The sequence below is a fragment of the Anas acuta genome, chromosome 9 (assembly GCF_963932015.1).
Source record: "Anas acuta chromosome 9, bAnaAcu1.1, whole genome shotgun sequence".
Lineage (NCBI taxonomy): Eukaryota > Metazoa > Chordata > Aves > Anseriformes > Anatidae > Anas > Anas acuta.
This window is the reverse complement of record NC_088987.1, coordinates 10,537,389-10,552,914: the sequence shown is the minus strand read 5'-3', so window position 1 is coordinate 10,552,914 and position 15,526 is coordinate 10,537,389. Positions and strand designations below refer to the sequence as shown.

At 48.7% G+C, this 15,526-nt stretch overlaps 1 long non-coding RNA gene across 3 annotated transcripts; it reads right to left on the bottom strand.

Annotated features, from left to right (window-relative positions):
* Positions 1 to 850: 850 nt before the first annotated feature.
* On the bottom strand, positions 851 to 13,539 carry LOC137861111 (uncharacterized). Of its 3 annotated transcripts, none has more exons than XR_011099394.1 (4): positions 13,199 to 13,539; positions 12,667 to 12,894; positions 7,191 to 9,313; positions 851 to 5,703 (listed from the first exon to the last, which is right to left on the bottom strand). It is a non-coding gene; the product is annotated as an uncharacterized lncRNA (long non-coding RNA). The 3 variants fall into 3 exon arrangements; XR_011099395.1 differs by lacking the exon at positions 851 to 5,703 and having other exon boundaries at positions 5,712 to 8,040; positions 9,096 to 9,313; XR_011099393.1 differs by lacking the exon at positions 851 to 5,703 and having other exon boundaries at positions 5,712 to 9,313.
* Between the last annotated feature and the right edge of the window lie 1,987 nt (positions 13,540 to 15,526).

Sequence of the window (15,526 nt, the reverse complement as noted above, 5' to 3'; positions counted from 1 at the left end):
CTGTGTTTTGCTGTGATTTTGGACCGGATCTGGCCAGGTCAATCCCTAGGGCAGGACCTGGAGGATCTGTAGGGAGACCAACGATGACGGCTGGATGCTGACTTCTTCTGGAGAGCTGAAGCCAGTGTTTCCACTGCTTAAGTCCTCCGTGAATGCTCTTGAGCTGTTTTACAGATAAACACATACACACGTGCACGTGAAACCCCCTGGCAAAAACAATGGTTGTTTTGCATGCCAAATGTGTCAGTTGCATTTCTTTTTACGACTGAATTCATTCTCGAGTCATGAATGCAAAAAAAGCCTGGTGCGTGATTAAATTTAGGGCATTCGTTTTGCATTCCAGCACAGAGGGAACCCAACAGTCTCAAACCTCAGAAAAAGCCTCTCCACCTCTACTTTATGGACAATTTCATTCTGTTTGTGTTTCCAGAGCCTACTTCAAAGCGCAGATGCATTTCAGGTAAATAATGACAGCTTCAGAACAAGTTTTCCTTGTAACACAAATCGCCTCGCTAATGAAATCAGGGAAAAACATCAGAACAACTTGATATCCACCTGCGCTGAAATCAAATCTTTCTATTTATATAGCGGAATGAGGGACCTGATTCTGCTCCCAGTCAAACCAGGTGTGAAACTCATGCTGACTTGAACGGGAACGGGGCCAGCCCTGCAATCCTGCTGGTGACCGTTGCCCGAACCTGGGTGAGGATGCCCTGATCCTTGCAGTGCACAGCAGAGAACGTGCCTGTGGGTGCAGCAGCAAACAATGGGGTCAGGTTCAGAAGAATACGAGGCACCTTCCCTCGGTGCAGAGAACAGTTTCTATAGTTTCCAGATTTCCTTCCTGCTAATGTCAATCACGCATGGGAGAAAACAATGAAGAAACACCAGCCTCACTTGGAATAAAGTAACGGGGACCCAAGAATGAGGCATATGCTTAAAAAATGAAAATAAACAAAAACAGAGTTGTCACATTCAAGGCTGAAAGTATCGACTGTCTGAACTGCCACATAAATCAGGCTAGCCCTGGGGACTTGGATCTACACCACTACTTACCTCTTCACCTCAAACCTCAAGAGCAAGCTTCTCTCTTGCTTTGGAAGTCTGCAGGTGGGCGGATGGCACGGCTCGTGGTCATCTCCTCTCCATCACTGAACCACTTGCCTTGCTGCAGCACCGCATCCAGCTCCAGAGCTGCTGCTTCCCCCAGCTCCCATCACCCTTCCCAAAGGCTCTGCAGCAGGATGAAGGGGACTGAGATGTCCACTTGGCTTGTCAACAGAGAAGAACAAACTGCACTTGAACCTGGAAATTTACAGGAATGCAGAGCAGCCGTGTTGCTAAGCCAGCTGCAAACCTGCTTTGCTCGGGGCTCTTCCCTTTGTAGGGCTGAAGGAATGAGGCGCGTGCTGCCAAGTAGGACATCAGTGCTGCAAGCAAATGGAAAGTCCTTATCCCACCAGCAATCTTGACCTGGTAACGGGCAGGCGGCTAGTGTAACAAGAAAGCTGGGCTCCTTCCTACTCGCAGGAAGGGGAGGCGGTAGGACACAGGTTATAATTAGAGCCACCCACAGCAATTTTGGGGAAGCTTCAGCACATGGATCAGGATCTTCTTGTGAGCACTGCCAGTTCACCATCTGCTTAGACTGGGCCAGTCCAGAACCCCAGTGGCAAGCCTGCAGACACTGCTCCTGCTTGCCTGGGGTTTAGCGGTGCTTTGAGCCACTTCGGTGCCTGCAGGGGAAAGCACAAAGCAACGGGAAATTCTCTGCGCCCTTACACTGAGTGTCCAGCTAATTTAAAGGATTTGCTTCAGCTTTGGAGACAAGCTCACACTGGAGCACTCGCTCCTTTCTTTCCAAGGGATTATAAAATGTCAGAGATTCATTCAAACTGGCTTTCCCCAGTACAGTTTCCTGCAGCTGGAAAAACACCGGTCCTGCCAAGCTCCGCGTGCTGCTGTGGGCGCAGCACGTTTCATGATGCAGCCCCCCCCTTCCCCATGCAAAGCTGCACAAGTGGCCCCATGGAGCACGATAAGAGGCACATGGGGTGCCCGTGCCTGGACCGAGACACTCGAGAGCCATCCCCAGCTCTCCATCCAGATGCTGCAGATGCTGAGAGCACCCTGTGTTTGCAATGCCTCGGACAGGTGGGCTCGTAGCCTTGGAGCTTGGCAAAGGGGCTGGTGTGATCCTCGTGGCACAGGGGTCTTGCACCCTCATGGGCTGAGACACAAGCATCTGGTCCTAACTCTTGTGGTGCTAATTCACAGCACTGATTAAAACCTGGTGTACGAGCCTTCAGGAGCATTGCTGGCTCTGTACAGCAGCCACCCCTCCCCAGACATCCCTTCTGGCCCCCGTGGTGCAGGCTAAACCTCACAAATGTGAAGACTGAAGCATCTATTGGGAAGGCTAAGCTACGTGAAGCTTTTGTATGAGCCAGGGCCTGTCTAGAAGTGGCTGCTCAGCGGAAGCTGCGCTCCTTTAATTGTTAAATTTGTACTGCACTTCTCACCAACATCCCAATTTTTAGTGTTTTCCCTCAAGGCCCTGCTCTGTTGCCCCGGGCCTGGCTGTGAAAACCTCAGCTGTTGCTGTCCCTGTGTTTAACTGCCTGCATTTCTGAGCCTCACCGTTCACAGAAAAAAAAAAAAAAAAAAGCAAAAAAAAAAAAAAAAAGCTTGAAAACGTGAGCCCAGCACTCTCAGAGGAAACAATTCTAATCATTCTCTTTTTTCCCTTACCACTGCGATTTATTTAAAAAGGGACTCTGGGGCCTCACCCAGGAGTTTCAGGTGCTGCTCAGCGTGGGGAGAGCAAGCACAAAGCCACCGCTGCCGCCCGGGGAAGCGTGGCGAGCACAGCTCTGCGCTGCCCACCCTGCTCCCTTCCAGGTAGATGGAAAATAATTATGTGGGTTATGAATGGCGGTGTGTCTGCCGGGGGTGGAGACGGGGCGAGGGGGGTGTCAAGTGCGTCTTACGAGCGCTTTGAAATGTGTTTGTGTGTTTCTGAGATGAACCTTAAAGAAAATACCTGAAAACTGGTTTTGCTTTTCCTAAAGCATTGGCTCTTTCAGGCGGCATCTTTGCCAAGAGTCATTAATCACATCTTTATTAACAAGGGCGGGGGAACAGTGACCTCAAACAACCGAGGAAAACAACTAAAACTGCATTCATTTGAAGGACCGCTGTTAAACTCACTGCTGGCCAGCACATGCTACTGTTGACGTGTATTTAAAGTGCACCAAGGCTTTGGGGTATGTTGGGGCTCCTGTACAGGACCAGGGCAGGACTTAGCCCAGGAGCATGTTCGACTTAACCTTACATCCTCTGGGGTAAGAAGAGGAGAAAGAAGAAGGTTCCCAAAAGGTCTTCACACTTTCCTGCTACCTCTAAGAGTATAGTGTGAGCAGGCAGGCTAAACTATCCCTAGAGCTTAGGGATATGGTTTAGTGGGGACTGTTAGCGTTAGGTCAGAGGTTGGACTCGATGATCTTGAGGTCTCTTCCAACCTAGAAATTCTGTGATTCTGTGATTCTGTAAACTCGCTGCCTTTTCTCTTCTGAAGCCTCACAATTCACAGGTTCATGGATTTCATGATATGAACGCTTTAAATCCAACATCACGACTGCCCTGCATGCAGGCCTGGGCCCGGCTCCTGCCAGCCCTGCCAGCCGGCTTGCTCTGAAGTACCCAGCCCTGCTGTTAACGCCACGGGACAGAGTCCACCACATCTCTCACTAACGTGCTAATTTTCTCAGCTTGAAATGCAGAGCCAGCCGAACAAGCAGCGTTAGGTGCAAAAGGGGGAGGAAGGAGGCGATGACAGCACCATTCCTCCACCAGGATCAGCGCCATGGCTCAAGGCCCTGCAGGCTGTGCAGCACCACCGGGACCATCCCTGCCCTTCAGAAGTGGTTTGGGGGTCTTAGGGCATTCATCTTGCTGAATAGGACCATGAGGAAGCCCAGTCCCAGGAGCAGGACAAAGGAAGAGGCCACAAGGCTGCTTTTGCTGCCTGCCTGGGGCGCACATGATCAGGAGCCCCGTGTCCATCCCTCGCCCCTTCTGTAACTCCCCCCGTGCTCATGTTTCCCCACTCTGAGCTGCTTCGGGAGCACAGGGACTTTTGAGGGGATTTCTGGAGCCTGCCTCAAGACGCTTTGGCTGCGGAGAGGGCTCTCGGCAGCAGCGTGGGGAAAGGGCAGGTCCCCACTTCGGGCAGGATGCTAATGGCGCATCGCAGTAGGCAGGCCGCGAACACAAACCCTGGAAGGCTGTTGCCACTGATAACACCCATCTGCTGTGGCATCATGTCCGTTGACATAACCTTAATTAATGACATTACCAAGCTAATGAGGAGATAAACCACCGATCCCAGGTCCTGTTAAGAAATTGTCTTAAATACCAGTCCCTAATCGCTATGGAGAAACAGACAGTGGGCCAAAACGCACACCTGGAGCGAAGAGGTGTGGTGCTGTGTTTTCTGGTGAAGCTGCGTTTGTTTACTCCAGGACTGACTGTGAACCGTCCTGATTAACACACGGCGGGCGTGCGCTGGGCGGGAAGTTGTAAACAGCCCCGGCCTTATGTAATGGCACGGCTCTTGTGCAAGATCTGTCATCCAGATGGCAGCAGGATTGATGTCTGGGGAGATCAGCATCGTGCCAGCCTGGGGTGCAGATGTGCGTGGGAGTGCACCAACCCCAGGCTCGCTCTTCCCAGACCAAGGGCGGGCACAGAGGGGCTCCCCGGCCCCCTCGTGCCCTGGGATGCTTCTCAGCGTGGTGCTGCTCCGTGTGCCTTTGGGGGTTAGTGGACATCAGTGGCCACTCCTTGATGGCTGAGAGCTTTCTGGGATGCTTAAAAGGGAAAGATTTACTGATTGTGACTAGAAGACTTCCCGCTAGCATCGGGGTGGTGTGGATGTAACTCGTAAGGCAGGGAAGGGACCTGTTTCACTGCGCTGACTTGATTCTTTGGCTGTTGCTTTATTTCCTTGCTGTTGTTATTCTGATCCAGTGAAATTAAAAAGGCATGAGTAGCCTATTTGGATCTGAATGTGTGAGTTCCTGCCCTGCAGAGCTTTCAGTAGAGATTAGATTTTACATGCCATTGTGTGGGGGAGATGTGCCATCAGGCAAAGGAGGAACAAATGCAGGCGGGGCGAGACTGGAGAGGCAGAAGCTGGTGCGCTTGCATGAAGCTGCCTGCTGCTCATCGGGGTGGTATCCCCATCTCCCTGCTGTTTGCACTGCTATCTCAGAAAACAGTCACCAGCTTCACTGTTCTGCAGCATGTTCAGCCGCTGGAACATCTGAGACAAGGCAGCCACTTCTTCCTCATGTTAGTCCTCTTCCCTAAGTCCATTCCCTAAGTGGGCCTAGAATAAAACCTGTGCTTAAATACCCATCCCAAGCCTCGTGTGTTCCCCAGTGTGCGAGCAGCCTAGCAGGGGGAGTCTGTCCTATAAGAATAATCCTTCAAGTCACCGGCGAGGTAGATGCACACTCAAGTCTGCTGGTATCCAAACAAATGGTGAGGGATTCCAAGGATTTATGTGTTCACGTGATGCACGACACAGACATAGGGAGCAGACAAGCCTGGCACGTTGCTCATGCTACCAACCTTTCACCTATTTCAAGTCTTTTACTCTAGACCTCTGACAGTGTTTCTATTCATTCAGGCTGTTTCCTGCTTGACAAAAAAAGAAAAAAAAAAAAAAAAAAAAAAAAAAAGGTGTTTGTTTGTTTCCTGAGTGATCACAAGGCATGCATATATCAGAAAAAAAAAATCTATCTTCTTCTTACATCTCTATTATTTCTATTGTTCAGGTATGCCCCAGGTACTTTCCCAGACATGTTGCCTTCTGTTCTTAACATTGCCATCTGGGAATCAGATATTGTACATCATTTGTGGTGCTGTTCAGCGGGGATGGAATTTGTTATTGCTGCTCGCAGATAGCTGCGGCTCGATGCACACGGGTAGCTCAGAGAAGAGGGATGCCGTCAGCTTTGGGGCTGCCTCCCTCCAGCTCGGGGATGAGCTAAGGCTGCATGTGCACAGCACGTCTAGGGAGACAAGCTGGGAAAGTTCCCCTGACACCTGCAAGGCAAGTGATGTCCACGGGGTCCAAACTATTTCACCGCCAGGAAGGCACTCAGTCAGCTAATTTTGCACTGAGCCTCCTTGCAGTCTGGCGATCTGCCTTTGATAAACGCTTGCTTTGCGGAAATCCAGGGAAAGAAGAGGTGAGCCCCGCGCAGCAGCCGCAAACAAAATCAGCCTAAATACCAGGGCACTCGGAGCTCGGTGCAGAAGCAGATGCAGAACTGAGCTTTGCGGGCTGGACCCATCTCTCGAAGTTGATTCTGATCATTTCCTGATTCAGAGCCTTGTGCTCTGACCACAAACCCACCATATCCCTTCCTGTTTGGTGTACATCTCTGTCTGGTCCCTTAACCAAACAACAGCTCAGTAAATGCTTACAAATTCAAGAGGAGAGGCTGCTAATTTAAAGCGCTGCATTATCAGAGCAGCTGGAAAGGAAAACTAACAGGAAGAAGCACCAAATCAGAGCCAAAAGGAAAATCTGGGTGCTTGGATGCAGGCAGATGGTTGCTTAAGAAACACTTCTCCAACGTTTATTGCAGATGTTTGTGAACACAAAAACTATCGAACCGAAGGGTGCAGCAAGTTGGAAGTTCAGGTGGGTTACTCCAAGGCGGGCCACTCCCAGCCCTGGCAAATTTTGTGAAGCTGTTGCTCTCCATGCTTCAGCCTCGAAAGCAGCAGAGCCTCCACCCCGCGCTGTTATATAAGGTCGGTAAGGGGAGCGGGGCGATACGCTGCTATCACGGCGGGGAGGATCTTGTGGGACACCAAGAAGTGAGCAAACTGCGACAGAGCCTGCGTGTGCGTGGTTTCTTCTTTAAAAATAAGATCAGCCTCTTTTTTTTTTTTTTTTCTTCTTTGCTTTAAGACACAGTGGCTATAAATGGCCTTGCAAAAATAAATCGAGCCTGAGGCTGGGTCTTGAAAGCACTTGACGAGGAGTAAAAGTGGTTAAAAAAGGAAAAAGGAAAATTCCCACACTATTCCGAGAGCCCAGACCCCCCCACCTCTGCTTGTAAACAGCAGCTAAATCACACTGGAGCATTTCTGCCCCTTTCAGACCTTACCTGGCTCATTAGGACAGATGATGGGGGAGTGGAGCACAGCACCTTCCAAATCACAAACAGGTTATAAAGCAAAGCTGCAGTACACAATAGCATGAAACCAGTTGTAGAGAACATGGTGGAAAAGCTGCTGGGGAACTGAACTGAGCAGAGTTAAAAGCTGTGGCTATTATTTATGGCTGTTGGCTCAGCCTTTTCACATCAAAATCAAGCTTTTCAAACAGCTCTGTGTTCTCTGGAGAGGCTAAAAGTTGGGCTGGGAAAAGCAGCTCTGTGGATGTGACAGATTTTGGCAAGGTGATTGACTTAGCACGTTCTAGCAACAAGTAAGGATATCCAACATCAACGTTATGCATGTTCTGTGGCTTAGGGACCAGTGAGATTAAAGACCTTGCAAATGAGCAGTCCCCGGGCGCTTCTCCAGAGAAGAGCCTCAGGGACTGATAGGGCATCCAATAATTTTCAATGCTTTTATCAACGGCGTGGAAGGTGAGCCACAACAAGGGCTGCCAAAACCTGCGAGTGACACCAGACAGGCAGAGCAGCAGCTGGTGAAGAGGCCGGGGCAGCGGTGTGGGGAGATCCAGGTCACTGGGCAGCGTGACAGCCCCGTGTGGAGGAGCAAGGCACACAGGCAACTTGCACAGAGGGACAATCCTTATCTTGGAAAGCAAAGCCAGGATTTGGGATAGGATGCTACGGACAAGCAGCCCAACCTGTGTTTCCAGTGTGCTGCTGCAGCTGAGGGGCCTCCCAGGAGCTCCAGATGGAGGAACAGCCAACTGCAGGATGGACCAGGGCTGCTTCCAGCCAGTCTTAACCAGACAAATATTTTCCCTGTTATTGTTGGTCTCTGCATTTTGAAAAGGAAGTTGAGAGACTTGAGGAGTTCAATCTGCTAAATGGATTCAAAAGCAAAGTGAGAGGTGATGTTATGACAGTGTGCAAGCACCTTCAGGAAGCGATGCTGGTAGGAAAGGGGTCTTTATCCCCACGACAAGCACACTACAGCTTGGTAATTTCGAGTAAGAAAGTAGCATGTGTTTATCAGTGAAGATGCTTAATCTCTGGGAAGAATTCCAGGTCCAGGATAGGATTCACATTTCGTGATGCCCTCAAATCCAAGCTGGCTGCCCTCCTGGGCTGCTTGATTTAGATCACGTTGTACTTTGCCAAACATGAGTTAAACACAGAGGTGTGGGAGCGATATCTGTGAATACCTGAAGTGCTGGGGATCAGGCAGGAGTCTCCAGCCCTCCCGCACACCCATGAATTCTGGGACTGAGGACTACATAACCAAGGAAGAGGAATAAAATTCAAATGGCCTGATGCCTCCTGGAAGGTACAAGAGGGTGCAAAAGCCAATGAAAAAGCCTTGGAGTTCTTGGTAACCCCTCCCAAACTGATAAACATCCAAAAAAAAAAAAAAAAGAAAAACAAACACCTCTGTCCTTTCTCCTTTCTTTCTCTCTCTCTCTCTCTTTTTTTTTTTCCTTTCAGTACTTTAAGTGAAAAAAAATAATTATTTTATAGAAGTTTTTGTTTTGTTCTGTTTTGTTTTGTTTTGGTAGCAATCTTTTCAGCACACTGGCAAGTTGCTCCTGTTTGGGTTTTGTTTGCTTTTGTGAACAACTACAGTTGAGTTTTCCACTCTTTGTTTCCGAGCGTGTGTTTAGGACTTGCTGAGAACAAGTTAAACACAACAAATGAGTTTTGGACAGAGCTTTGAAAGAGATTAATTCTGTGGTCATTCATTCTCCTCTCTTGGGAAGCAAGTCCCACATTCCAAAACAGCTTTCTGAGAAAGTTTTGTCTTCATCCTAACCAGCATCTTCTTTTAGGTATCCTTGCAAAGTGTTAGGCTGAGAACCAAGGACTCAGTCCTGGAAAATAATATCAGATACTTACCCTTAGCATTGCCTGGGGGTCAGTTCAAGTATTGATGAACTAGTAGAGATGGACTTGAAGGATACTGGCCCGAAAAAATACTCAACAAAATGCCACATCAACGCAGTGGCAAAGCTGGGATTAAGCATCCAAAACACATCATCTGTGTGGCTCTAGAAAGGCAAGAATGAACAGGGCAGGTAGTAAATCTAGAAGAGCCAGCAGGAAGGTCACAAGCTCTGGAATTAAAGAAAGAAGAATGGCTAAAGAATGAAGCAAACATACTGCTGCTGAAGGAAATAATTCATAAAATGTTGATCGTCTCATCCCCATATGCTTGTAATAATTTTGACAAGCATTTCATTTTATCCATTATTGTTAGGAAAATGATTCCTTTAAGGGCAAAATTTAACTGCATTTTTCAGATCAGCTTGATTGTGGGAATCATTCTCACTTGCCTGTGGTTTTCACTATCAGGCCAAACTTTATCCCTGGTGTATTCTTCTTGACTCAGTGGAGTTGTGTTGAAGATCAGCTTGGCCTTAAGGCCTTTAGTCATATTGCCAATGGGTTTCTTTAAAGGGATATTTCCCTACTTTGAATTCAGGATTCCGGGCAGCGATTTTCATTTTGCAATCTGGAAGCACTCCTGCATATCTTAAGGAAGTTTTAGTAATTCTGGTACTGAAGAAACCTTTCTTTGGCAATAGATGCCATGCCTCATTTTCATCCTGAGGCAGGTGTGTGCATGTGCGTCGGCTGGTCTGTGGATGGCAGTCTAGAGAGCCAGGTGCCTTCCACTGGCAGAAAGGTATGGTGAAGAGTCATAAGAAGGGAAAAGAAATACTTAACAGCCTCACAAAAGCATAACAAATGCTATTCACAGTGTTTCTGATTAACAGAGCAGCATCTTATCTTCCCCTGAAAGCTCTGCTCCCAATCCTCTGAGTGTGTGTGCATGGTGAGGGGAACCCAGTAACCTGATTTTGTCTGAAAGCTAGTTAGGAGGATTGTTTAGATTCCAGTACCATGGGGAGCAGCTCTGGGAAAGAGCCCTTTGCTTGGAGTCAGAAGGAAAGACTAACTGAAGACCCAAGAGCTGAAGGATGGGCCCTTCTGCATCCTCTGCCCTGGACCTGACTGGCTGGGAGATGCTGCTTGCAAGTGGGTACGGTCCCGTGCCCCTGCACAGACTGCTGGTCTCGGGCACAAAAACCCCACAGGAGAGGTCAGCACAGGGAAAGTCTCGCCACAGAGTTTTCTCTGCACTGAGAGATGCTTTGTGTCTCGTGAAGCCCTGGATCAAAAGGAAGGACTACGAGCTGATGGGCGCAGGATGGTAGCAGGATGGTATCACACCTGCAGAGATGGGCTAACAGCGCGCTCCCTGACCTGAATGTCTCAAGTGTTGCCTGTTTCAGCTTGCTTTGGCAGCCAGGCTGCTCTCTGAGTGCTCCAAATCACAGCAAAAAATATTATTAAATCAAACACAAACCTCTTGGTCCTACCTCACGCAATATGTGAAACCTAATAATGAACCTGAGTGTAGCCAGCCTCCTTTCTTATAACTGAGCAACACCTGAGACCGATACTGCAGGTCTCAGAGATCTGTCCCGAGGACAGAAAAGACCTGAGAGAGCCCAGGGCTAGGTACAGACAAGCTAGGAAATGTTATGCAAAAGAGCAGCACAGAGTGTACGGTATGGGATGTACTCGTGAGCTTCTAAACGAAAAAATTTACTTGTAGGGATTGATGATGGGCATGTCATTGAAAAAGAAATTTGTCTTGCTGTGGTGAGAACCTCTGCTCTTGCTATTATTACATCTGGTCAGAAGAGAGAGGAGACTGTAAATCTCGATGGCTTGATATGATCAGACAAGCCACAGTCTGAACTCTAGGGGTGCTTGTTGCTGTAGGGTGCTCCAGCATATGAATGTGCATCAGAGGAGAGCATGGTGTGAAGGAGCAGGGCTCAGGGGAGCTGTTTCTGTCCTGCAACCATCGCCAGCTTTGTATAACTATCGCTGTGATCCAGCAGCCTGTGAAGCATAAAACTATCTGAATGCAATTTGGATACAAGCAGCATCAGATAACTGATCTCATTACCTTGAGAGAAGAGGGCTGATGTGATTTCTGTGCATCGCAGCCAGTGCCCAGAGCTGGCTGCTGATCTGATCATCAGCTCTGAGATCCCAGCCCTCCACCATTCTGCCGTCTCCGTGTGCCTTCCTGAAGACCAGCTTGCCAAAAGCCTTGACATTAGCAAACTAAGGCAAGTGACACAGTTGCCCAACTCCACTCATTGCTCCATCTCCATCCCAAGGAGACCAGCTCTGAAGGTGGTTCTGGTAAGGAATAGTGGGAAAACCTTAAAGGGCTGGGGTGCAGCAACCGGCTGACTCAGAGAGCAGAAACCATTTGCTGTGGTATCTGGAGAGATCTGAACAGCTGCAAAATCCCAGTGCTGAGATCTTGGTAAGGTCGCAGTTGCGATGGGCTGGGCATATTGCCAGGGTGGAAGATTCCAGGATCTGCAGCCTCCTGGGAACACCTAGCAGCCAGCACGAGTTGTTATAAAGACACCTGAAAATCCTCGCTTGGAGCTTGTCAGCTTAACGTTAATAACTGGGACGGGAAGGGTTTGGAGCCACGGCGGTGCAGCCCGAGAGGTGAAGCACAAAGCCAAAATGGAGGAGAGGGAGGAGGGAACTCGGAGAAAATCAGTCACGCCATTTAAAATGCACACTTTTGGCTAAAAACCTACTTTCTCCCCACAGACCGGCCTGTTTTTACGGGGTCATACACACACATACAGCAAAAATAAAAACAACTAAGGAGAGGGTCACTGCAAATTGCAACAAACAACAATTCGGTAATACAATTTTAATGAAGAAATCTGTGGCACCCAATAAATTTAAGATTTGGCACACCAGCAATACCCAATAGCCATAAATAAAGCAATCTGCTAATGGCAGCCCATTCCACCTCATTTTCCTTGATGTTTTCCATGGCATCATTCCTCGCCATGAAAATCACGGCTGAATCACGACTTTTCTTTTAATCTCCTCTTAATCTCCACCACTATTAGGTGCTACACGTCTTCCTGGACACCACCGTATTTGAATGGCCTTTAAATAGGGCCTGCTCAGAGGCTGGTGAGGCTGTACCACACGCTTGTCTGCTGCAGGCTGAGCCCGCAGAAGGCTGCAGAGCACGCTGTGGCTGCCCGCAGCCGCTCACACATCATCAGCCCCGGGGAACTCGGAGCCAGAACCACCCCGTGGCCCCCAGCAGCTTTTGCACTTGGGACTCAGCTCTGCAGGTCTGACATGTCGTGACAGAGGTATTTCTCCACGCAGCTCATTTTGACCTGAGCTAATAGGAGATTAAACCAGCCCACGGCAGCAAGTCAGCTGCTGCTGGTCTAGGGAGGGCGTCTCAGGTTCTCTCCTTAATGAGCTTCACATTTGGCCTTCGTTAAGCAAAGGAGAGCTCAGCATCACAAACATCGTGCCAGTGATACGGTCCTTATCTGACAGATGGAGCCCAAGGAAAGCTGTTTGCAGTGACCTAATGTTGTTTGCAGCTTACCTGGCAAGACACCAGCGAGTTGCTTGTCCCCTGCACCGAGAAGTCACTAAGCAGATGCTCGTGTCTCCCAAACAACATCTCTTTGCTTTCTGAAAATGAAGCCAGGGTTTCCAACAGAAGGTACCTCGGAGTGCCTTTGTCTCCTCTGCCGCACGCTGGATTTCCGCAGGGACCCCGTGTCTGCAGGGCTTGTCCCCACCGCGCTGCTCCATGGGCTTTAGTGTGACCCTGTCGGGAGCGTCGGGAGATGATTAACCCTTTTGTCACCACCAAACCACAAGGGGAACATCTTCTTCTTTTTCTCAGTCATTAAGTTTTTGCATACTGGAATTATGTGCATTTAACAAGGAAGTTTTCCAGCAGGGTGCACATCCTCGAGTCTTTCAGCAGAATGAGCTTTTGGAGTGTCCATAATCACAGAGTGTTTGACAAACCACAAAAGAAGCCTCCTTAATTTTAACTTCTTTTGGCCTAAGTTGGGCAGGATCTGAAGTCAGGGTTTGAGACACGCACAGAACTACTTTGCCATTACCTTATGATCCCACTCTGGGGGGGGAGTTTTGCCATTCAGTGTCACCGCATCTGCTTCATTTCTCTTCAGGTTTCCACCTCAAATTTCTTCCTATGCTGTCCTGTTTTCTTATGCAACTTTATAGGCTGTGGTAGGTGGAGATAAGGAGGCCAAGTCCTGAAATGATCTGTCTGCTTTTGTTTTGCAACCTCAGTGACAGCAAATATTAATGTGCATGCGTTCGCTGCCCGACTTGTCTGACCACTCTGCATGGCCACTTTGGTGACAAGCAAAAACCTTGCATGCGTTGACCGATCCCCAAGCACTGCATAAATACAGCTTATGCTGCTGTGAGCCCCCAGACATGCTCTCCTCTTTACACCCCTTGCACAGCTCTTTTTTTTTTTTTGCATCAAGGATGTTCCATGTCCAGCATTTGTCTTGTGCCAGGCCCTTCCTGGACTGTGGCTGTGTTACACAACAGTGCCCTGTGACTGAGGCGAGGATTAAAGGTGTCCAAATGATTAGGAAATCAGAGCAGTGAAAGGTCAGGGATCTTTTTATTTTCTCTTGGCTTTGGTAGGTGGTTGCTGAAAAATCACAAACGCTCTTCGAAAACAAGGGCTAGCGAGGTGCAGCTTTCCAGAGAAGTTGTTGGCATTCGTGTCTGCACACAAACTATTTACAGGTATGGCAAAGCGTTACTAATCTCTGAGCTATTCAGAAAGGAAGTACCTCTAGGATCTCCTCATTTGTCTCCCCTGTTTCTTAAACACCATTGAGTCATGCTGAATCTCCTCCCCTCCTGCAAGAAAAAATGCTTTGCAGAGTTCCCTGAAGAAAGAAAAATGTCCCTGGACCAGTGAAAACCAACAGGCCCAAGTGGGTGGGTCTCCTGCAAGCTCATGACCTAGTAACTGGGTAAAAAAGCCCAGAGACCTGGGAAGGAGAGGTCAGCCGAGTGGCTGCTGAGGATTCAGATGTTCTCGAGGCCCACGGGAGGAACTCTCTTATCAGGGTCTGGAGTCCAGCTGGAGCCCGTCTGGACCTGACCCTTCTCAAAGTTCATGAGTGTTTGCATTGAAATCTCTGATTCTAACTTATCTGTGATTTCAGACGGCCCCTGGAAGATGGTGTTGCCAGTTGGCTTTGCGAAGCCTTGCTGGATGTCCAGCTATGTCTGAGCTTCCCTCCCCTCCTCTCCAGCATGCCTGTCTGCACTTGGCTTCCAGTTCAAGCTTAGCCCCAGATGTATCTCACTGCTGCTCGGTTCCTGGGATCCTGTTGCAAATGGCAAGAAGTTATGAGCAGGATTCCTAAAGGAAGCCACACTGAGGAAAGAGCAGAGCGATGGGGAAACCTCACCATTGCCGTGTCACTTTTACCAAGCACACACTTCTTGCGTTGCTCGAGTTTCAAAGAAAAAGGAAGTGTGTATAAAGGCTGCCTTGAACAACCGGAGGATGGTGGCACAGGCAGTGAAGGGTAAAAAGAAGAAGTAGGCACTGTGGGAGAACTGGTGAAGACGAGGTGGGTGAAGGAGGTGCTCCAGAGCTGGGTGTGTGTGCACCGACAGCGGAAAGCAGCAAGGATGAAACAGCCACCGAAACTGATAGATGAGGCAGTGCTCAAAGAACAGATGTGAAACAGAAGGAGACATTTATGGAGAAAAGAATAAAAAGGATTTTCTCAAAGTAAGATAATTCTGAAGTGCAAACACTAAGGAATGCTGTCCCTGCTTCCAAACACAACCCAGCAGGCAGAACAGCAGATAGAAGGCCAGAGCTCCTGAGCTCTGACCCTGGTGTGCCACCAACTCCTCCACCAGTGTGCCTACTAATTGCAAGTGCTGCAGGCAGCTTGCAAAGGCTAATATAAAAACACAGAGCAGGGAGCTCAGAACCATGGGGAAGCAAGTCAGGATTGACTCAAGGGGATCTGAGAGCAGCCAGTGCCTAATATCTCTGGCCAGCTTTTGCCCATCTGAGAAGTGGAGCATGTCTCATCTGCCACAGACAATGCTGGGAGGTTAATAATGGCATTTCATGTCTGAGGTCCTCTGACAGAAAGCTGCCACGTAACACAAAGCATTATTCTACCCTAAAGCCAAAAGTCTCCTCCACCCAAATAAATATGTATTTGTGTTGCCTGCCTCCCGTATTTAATCTACCAGCGATTCTCACAAAAAAATAAATAAATAATTAAATAGATAAATAAATCTCTGGCAATAGGAGTGTGCCAAGAACTTGGCTAATCAGTAGGATTCTAGTATGTCGCTACAGATTTTGGCAGCCTTGTGTCAAGAAAATGATGCAACCCTGTTCCTGGGAACCAGAGCGATGGAAAGCG